An 8,916-nucleotide genomic window follows, 5' to 3' on the forward strand; every position below is an offset into this window, starting at 1 on the left:
CCTCTTCTTTCTGTGAACTTCAGTAACTTTCTTGGGACCATGACTATAATTAAGTTAATTAAGTTCACACACAACACAATAAAGTAGAAAGCGAAATCACTAACACGAATTTACGTTAACAAACGAAATACGAATATGTGAACGAACGAATTCCGCGTGCGTACGATAACGCTGGTGTGACGAAGTGGCCGAAGACGCCTTTACGTAGAGGCTCATGGGATAGATGCTGACCAATAGGAGAGCAGGATCTTATGGCAGTGACTAGCATCAGGAACCAATGGGAGAGTGGGGAGGACGGTGGCGAGTCTACAGAGTTAGAGGCGCGCGAGTTTTAAAATTGTTCTTGGTGGTCTGGGGCAAATCTCGGGAATTAACAGTAACACCCTTTCGTAACCTGAATTATTTTCGTATGCAGAAGCAAAAAAATCTTCTTCGTCTTTGCTTTCGTAACTTGGGTTTTTCGTAAGTAGGGACTTTTGTATGTCGAGGTACCACTTATATATATATATATATATATATATATATATATATATATATATATATATATATATATATATATATATATAATATATATAATATCTATATAAAGATATATAATATAATATATATGTGTGTGTGTGTGTGTGTGTGTATATATATATATATATATATATATATATATATATATATATATATATATATATATATATATATATATATATATATATATATATATATATATATATATATATATATATATAAGACAAAAGAAGGCTATGATTAATATGTTTAATGTACCATTATGATGTGAGGTGCAGATTCATTATTTTTAACTTCCCATGGAGACAGAGTCCGAAGCGATGACCTAAGAATGCTGACACCTCTTTTTAGGTAGTATGATGTTAAAGTTCCTTACTTAAGCATATCAGTGTTGTAAGGCTATTGTTCAAGGTGCCTTTGAAAACTGGCTGTGACCAGTTAATTGGGGCGTTGACGAGGAGTGTAAATTCGTCTGTACGTGTACGAACTATGTCCGTTGATAACGGCGAGTTTTGGCAGAACTAGGGAGACGGCTGCCTTGGGGAGGAAGAGCCTGAATGGCTCTATAATGTGTTTTTGTTTAAGTGATTCTCCAAGCTGTAATGGGTAAGTGTTATCATACTTTAGCCAAAGGGATGGCTTGTTTTGATATCTTGTAAAGATGTTCCATTTCATTTAATCTTTTGACTTTTTCTTTATGATTGTGTGTGCTCACTAGTGTGTTCTGTCTTTTAAACAGGCGGTTCTAGTGTGGGGACTGTGTGTTCTAGTGAGGGGACCGAGTGTCCTAGTGAGGGGGCCGAGTGTCCTAGTGAGGGAACTATAATATTTTGGAAAAGAGATAATTGGTGTGACTAATTACTGATTAAGACATTTAAATAGCGGGGGGTTATCTGAGTTAGTTGTCTGTGAGACTTGAACTATTATCATTCCATTAATTATCTTGTAAGAGCATGAATTATTCAACTAGTACTTTACTTTGAATAAAACTTATATATTTTTGTAACTCTGACTCTAATTTGATGACCTGATGGAATAGAGAGAGAGCGAGAGGGCTTTTGCCAGTGATCGCTTTGAGAGAGAGAAAAAGAGAGAAGAGACTGAGGGTTACCAGTTCGCCTAACGCTATGGTTAAACGCATACCAAATATTAAAGCTAGTGGGGGGTGACGCCCTTCGCTGGTAATAGTTGGTGGGCAGCGGTGTTCAAACGAAAAGCCTTTTGTGAGATTGTGGAAAATTGATTTCAGTTACTAAGTGAGAGGGAATGAGAAATATCTGTCCGTTAACTGTGGTAATGGGAAGGGAAGGATTTTACTGGACTCAGCATTTTACCCTAGACTCAGTCCGGCTCGTGTGTGTGAAAGACAATCGAGTGCCTTCTTGCCGAGCGTGTTTGTGTTTCGCCGATGCGATTCGCATGTTTATAATTGTGCAGATTTCAGGGTTTTCTCTCATTATGAAGTGGTGAGTGTTACAAAGTATCTTTTTTTTTTGGTCCTGGGTTTATTTTTTTAATCATTTTGTGAGTTTAGGGATTGGTTTAGGATATCACATTTTTTTCCCATAGTAGCAGAAAGTGATGTGTTTTTTTTTTGGCGCATGTTTAGAAGAGACGCATTCGTCTTTGTGTTGATACAAACGTGTGTATGAAAGGTTTTCATACATGCAAAACTGTGCTTGAATTGCATTTTTTGCTTGGGCAAAGAGCGCCCACTCGTTCTTACGCGCTCAGCGTAATTTCTGCTAACCGATCCAGAGGGGTATTGCAAGGGGAGGGTAGTAGTGGTCTGCCTCGGGGGTTACTCAAACACTGTTCAGGGGGGGTGTTCTAATGCTCAGAGGAGGGTGAAGTACTTTTTTTTTTTTTAGTGGGGGGTGAAGCCCTCTTTTTTTTCTTTGTGTCGGGGCATCGGGGAAGAATCTGCCCTTGAATAATGAATTTCCAATGCCAGGACATCAGCTGATAATGATTGGTTGATGATGTGAGATGCCCGTAGGGTTTTTTTTTGAAAGGAGATTTTCTTTCTCTTGAATGAAGAGAAAAGGAAATGAAATGCATATGGATGTGGTGTAAGTTTTCCTTATGCTTTGGAAGGCACAATTATAATGGGGACACAGTGATTATTTTTTTTTTAATAGAGATTTGATTGGTGTTGGAGAGATTACTTTAAAATGGTGCTGAGTGGTGATGACTGATGTTGTCATTTGGTGATGCCCTGTGGTGCTGACTAATGATGATTGCTGACTGATGTTGTCAGGTGGTGTTGCCTTTGATGGTGGATGGGTGCCTCGTGTTGTATTTGGTGTATACTGGGGGATTGGCAATATTGGTGTATACTGGGGAATTGCAATATTAATGCCCTTACTTGAGATATTTTACTGGAGAATTATTATTATTATTATTTGAGATATTTTACGGGAGAGGTACTTAAGTAGAATTATCATTACTTGAGACACATTTTATGAGAGATTTGAGATATTTCATGGGAGATTATTTTATAATTATTACAGATAATTATTACAATGAATTATGGGAGAAGTTTTGTGGTTAATTATTTATTGAGTTTTTATGACTAGAGAATATGTCAGTAATTCATGGGTGATGAATCTGGCTGAATTTTGCTGAATCTTTGGTGAATTTTGTGCTGAATTTTTGCTGAATGGGCAAGCATTAACATTGGTGATGTTTTTTATACTAATACTGGTGATTTTGATGATAGCAATTTTGGTGATACTGCTGATAATGATACTTCTGATACTGGTGATTTTTTTTTATATACTAACTTGGGTGTTGTAATGCTATCAAGGGTGATGGTGTTTTTTTTGGATTTGGGAGGAACTAACGACACATTTGTTGTTTTTATTTTTTTATGAGTTCAGCAGAGAATTGCTTGACATCTACGTGAGTCACGGAGATAGTTAACAGTGATGTTGATTTTTCTTTTTCCCTTTTTTGGAATTTAGCCATCACTGACACAAGTTTTTTATCATGGGTGCATTTTAATTTATTTTTCTCTCCAGTTTATGTGAATTTTTTTTTAATGTCTCAGTTCGTGACTTGCTGTCATTGTTCGGGAACGTGTTTAAGATTTCAGCTGTTTGATGCTGCAAAGAGATTTATTGGAGAATTTTTGCATTTTTTTGAATGCGTACGAAATGGCACTACATTTTTTTTTCCTCTGGATATTTATGTTCCAGAAGTTGTGGATTACTTGCACAATACCTTTGTTGTATTTGTGACAATTTTGCCAGAGATAGGAAACTTGGCTAAGTTTCTAGTGGCTTACGTCGTAGTGCATATTGGAGAAGTCTTTGCTTAGACACTTTGAATTTGGAGTTTTGTTATAATGAGTTGTGGCACATTGGCGATTTTTTCTAAAATTTCCTGGACAATTTTATTTGCCAATTTTTGCCCTTTTTCAGCAGTTGTGCTAAACAGAGAGTTTATAGTTTTTGACTATAACATTGAGTTATTTTCTGGAGAATTGGAGGTATATTATTTTGGAGATATAATTTGAGATATAATATATTGGCGATATATTTTTGGCCATTTGATATTTGCCCATGGTGGTGAGAGCTATGTTTAGTTCAATTATTTTGCAGCCATCTTTGTTGCAAATGGAGAAATTTTTTTGAGGAGATATGGGCAATATTTATGAGTGTGTCAGCTGGATGCTTTGAGTGCATTTTTTTGGAGGTGGAGTTACATTTTTGATTATCCTGCTTGGAGATTTAATATTTTCTTTGGAGACTTGTTTTATTCCATATGGAGTTATTGGTGAAATAGAGGTAAATATTTTGTTTGTTTGCCGAAACAGAGGTGAATATGGTGGTGTGGTTATTAATTGAATGGAGGAAATATTTTTATCACCGGAGTGGTTTTATTATTAATATGGTGATATATATATATATATATATATATATATATATATATATATATATATATATATATATATATATATATATATATATATTATACATATATATATATCTTATATATATATATATATATATATATATATATATTTATATATATATATATATTATATATATGGGTGGAATTAAATCTTTGGGGGTGATCTTTTTTGTGGTTATGACTTTTTTTTTTTCTGGGAGTTTTTCGAGCCAAGAGAAGAGTTCTGTGTTCGTTTTGGTTTCGTGACTAATTGGAGGCAAGTGGCATTACTGCATTGTGGTCCCATGGAGATGTTATTTTTGGAGGCATATCATTGCTGAATTGCGAGTTTATCATAGTTTTTTTTTTTTTTGTCCCGGATAGGTGATAATTTTTTGGGGGTAGTATCATGTGAGAGATATGTCTTCGAGACAACCTTTGAGCAGCTTAATCATATCCTGGAGATAATTTCGTTAAATGTGCTGATATCGTTTCAGTATAGAACCTTTTTTTTGAGAATCATGGGTTTCTGAAGTTGGAAGTCTGACTAGACATTTTCATGCTGCAGTTCGAGCACACGTGTCCGCAGGTGGATTTTTTGCTGAAACCGCTGTGATGAGTCCGGTGTGCTGACTCTCTTCCTCTAGTGGTGATTGCTCAGAGTTTTGCAATATCTGGAAATGTTGACCATAGCATTTCATGAAAGTGCACGTGTAAGAGTTTGTTTTCTGGCCGTGTCCGGTCGCTTGAAAAGTTGCGATGGCAAAAATTCCGTAACTATGCATATTGCATTTGTTGGGGAAAAGGCAGGGTTATGTATATCATGCATATGTTATGTGCTTTGTGATGGGGAGAATTCGCGTATTATTGTTGCTGTTATTATTATTATTATTTTTTTTCTTTTTTTTTCCTTTTCCTACGAGAGATGTAATTGGGGATTCAGCTTTAAATAGCATTTCTTTTGGGACGGGAGATGTAATTTATCGGGTTGTGAGTTGCATGAAATGGGCGTTTGACATTAAGTCTCATTGTAATTAATTATGTGAGCAGTGAGGGGTTTTTGCTGTTAAACATTGGAGAATTTTTGCTGTAATATCAGAGCTTGAGAGAACATTTTTGATTTTTGGGTCTGAGCTTTTTACATGATTTTTTTTTCTTGGGCTCATTACCTTTTTCTTTTTCTTTTTTACTTGTGAGAACTTTTGAGTTTGAAATGTGAGTGCAGAAGTCCGTGGAGTTAATGTGAGTTTCGGATTGTGTGTGTTAGTGTGTGAGTTTGGAGAATTGAGTTAGAGAACTTAATGTTTTTTTTTTTTTGCCGAGTTGTGATAATGACTCATGATTTAGTAGTCATATGAAATGGAGTTAATTGGGAGACGTTCAGTTAGTATTTGGGATGATTTAGTGGTCATATGAAATGGAGTTAATTGGGAGACGTTCAGTTAGTATTTGGGAATTTTTGAAGTCATTGTTTGATAGAAGTAGCATGTCTGGGGTTAATTCTTTTTGATTGACCAATGACTTGACTGACATACTTAAGCACACCATCATCGTCGTTCCCCGACGCTAGCAAGACGCTCACCAGCCGTGCAGAGATGTTGCTGTCGTTTGCCAGGGTACTTAAGAGAGTTTCTACGAGTCTACAGAGTTCTGCAGCGCTTTTGGGTCTACAGAAGCCGTTGGATGTTTTCCACAGGGAGGCCTTTTGCCTTCCTACAGCTTGCTACAATCTGTGCAGGAAGTTGCAGACAAAGAGGGATATTCAAGAAGTCCAAAATGAGAAAATTTATACGCCCAAGTGTTATTGGAGATGAACTCTGATAGACATTACTTTATAATGCCAGAGACGTGCAGTTATTACTATATCTTGTGTTTTAAGCTGGCCAATGTGTTTCATATATATAAGCTGTTTTATGTGAGCTATGGCTATGCAGGGGCCAGCCAGGGTAGTGGCCGAGCATTCTGTAAGACAAAAGAAGGCTATGATTAATAATATGTTTAATGTACCATTATGATGTGAGGTGCAGATTCATTATTTTTAACTTCCCATGGAGACAGAGTCCGAAGCGACGACCTAAGAATGCTGACATCTCTTTTTGGGTAGTATGATGGTAAAGTTCCTTACTTAAGCATATCAGTGTCGTGAGGCTATTGTTCAAGGTGCCTTTGAAAACTGGCTGTGACCAGTTAATTGGGGCGTTGACGAGGAGTGTGAATTCGTCTGTACGTGTGCGAACTATGTCCGTTGATAACGGCGAGTTTTAGGCAGAACTAGGGAGATGGCTACCTTGGGGAGAAAAAGCCTGAATGGCTCTATAATGTATTTTTGTTTAAGTGATTTTCCAAGCTGTAATGGGTAAGTGTTATCATACTTTAGCCAAAGGGATGGCTTGTTTTGATATATTGTAAAGATGTCCCATTTCATTTAATCTTTTGACTTTGTCTTTATGATTGTGTGTGCTCACTAGTGTGTTCTCCTGTCTTTTAAACAAGCAGTTCTAGTGAGGGGACTGTGTTCTAGTGAGGGGACCGAGTGTCCTAGTGAGGAACTATAATATTTTGGAGAAGAGATAATTGGTGTGACTAATTACTGATTAAGACATTTAAATAGCGGGGGGTTATCTGAGTTAGTTGTCTGTGAGACTTGAACTATTATCATTCCATTAATTATCTTGTAAGAGCCTGAATTATTCAACTAGTACTTTACTTTGAATAAAACTTATATATTTTTGTAACTCTGACTCTAATTTGATGACCTGATGGAATAGAGAGAGAGAGAGAGATTTTTAGAGCGAGAGAGAGTGAGGGAGAGAGAGTGAAGGGGAGAGGCGAGAGAGAGAGGGGGCTTTTTGCCAGTGATCGCTTTGAGAGAGAGAGAGAGGTTGAGAGAGAGAGAGAAGAGACGAGACTGAGGGTTACCAGTTACCAGTTCGCCTAACGCTACGGTTAAACACATACCAAATATTAAAGCTAGTGGGGGCAATGCCCTTCGCTGGTAATATATATATATATATATATATATATATATATATATATATATATATATATATTTGTATATATGTGTATATATTATAGTTATATATATATATATATATATATATATATATATATATATATATATATATATATATATATCTATATATATATAAGTGGAACCTCGCCATACGAAAGTCCCTACTTACGAAAAACCCAAGTTACGAAAGCAGAAATTTTTGGGAAATAACCCAAATATTTTTTTAAGGTTAAAAAAACTGAAGAAATAAAAATAAAGCTATTAAAAGCAAGGTTTTCTAGGTAAAAAAAACACACAAGAAATAAAAAAACTATTAACGGCAAGGTTTTTTGGTCTAAAAAACACCGTATTGATAATTCTAAGGAAAGGTTAATTTTCTCAGGTGGAAAAAAAACACACATCAACTATCACAGTTTATTTTGAATTATGTTACAGTTCCCTCAGTGAGTAGAGAGATACCCTTTTGTTTTTTCTTTTATTTTTATCATTTTAAATCATTTTATTTCCTCCCTCCCTCTTCATTTATCCTTGTGTATAATCTTCCCCCAACCCAACCCCCAAAACCCACCCCCACCCAGCGGGTCGAACCCGTGAACGTGGTATTTTAAGAAGCTGAAATAAAAACGAAGTTATAAAACAATTGAATATACTTATGATAATATTCAATATTAATTCACCTTCGACTTAGGTATTATGTCCTTGCCTTGGATACGTGTGTGTGTGCACATATGTATATAATGTAAGATCGTGTGACTGTATGTATACATACGGTATACACATATACGCATCTGTAAATGCATACACGAACCTATTTACAAGCGTATACATACATCTGTTTGTTAGAGGGTACATTGCATATAAATAGTACGTACGTACACGCATTTATAAATGTATATACGCACCTAGTTATATAAGAGTGTATATGCGCATTTATTTATAAGGACACGTGTATATTAACCATACACATGTTCGCATTTATAGTTGTATATACGCATCTATTGGTGCATGTGTACATACGCATTTAATTGTAAGTGTGCACACGTAGGCACAATTCATACACATACACATTTATAAATGTATGTACGCACCTTTTTATATACATAGGAGTGTATATATGTACTTCTTCATGAGAGTGTACAAGTGTGTATAATTCATACACATGTAGACGTATTTATAAATATACATACGCACCAGTTTGTAAATGCATATATACGCATCCATTTGATATCAGAGTGAACAGACGCATATATTTAAAAGACGTGTATACAAATATCTCCCTCGTATGTATACATACATACGTACACACGCCACAATCGTCCATGCATACACTGGTTTAAATGCGTATTAAAATACCTCTACGCGTCATTCGTGTATTTAATTGCGTTTTTAAAGTACAAAAAATGGAATGATGGTCTGGCAACGGAATGTCAAGCCAGTTCGTGTTAAAAAGCGTATAGAAGATGATTAGTACTTTTGTGACCCTTTTG

This window comes from Macrobrachium nipponense, chromosome 40, assembly GCF_015104395.2.
Source record: "Macrobrachium nipponense isolate FS-2020 chromosome 40, ASM1510439v2, whole genome shotgun sequence".
Lineage (NCBI taxonomy): Eukaryota > Metazoa > Arthropoda > Malacostraca > Decapoda > Palaemonidae > Macrobrachium > Macrobrachium nipponense.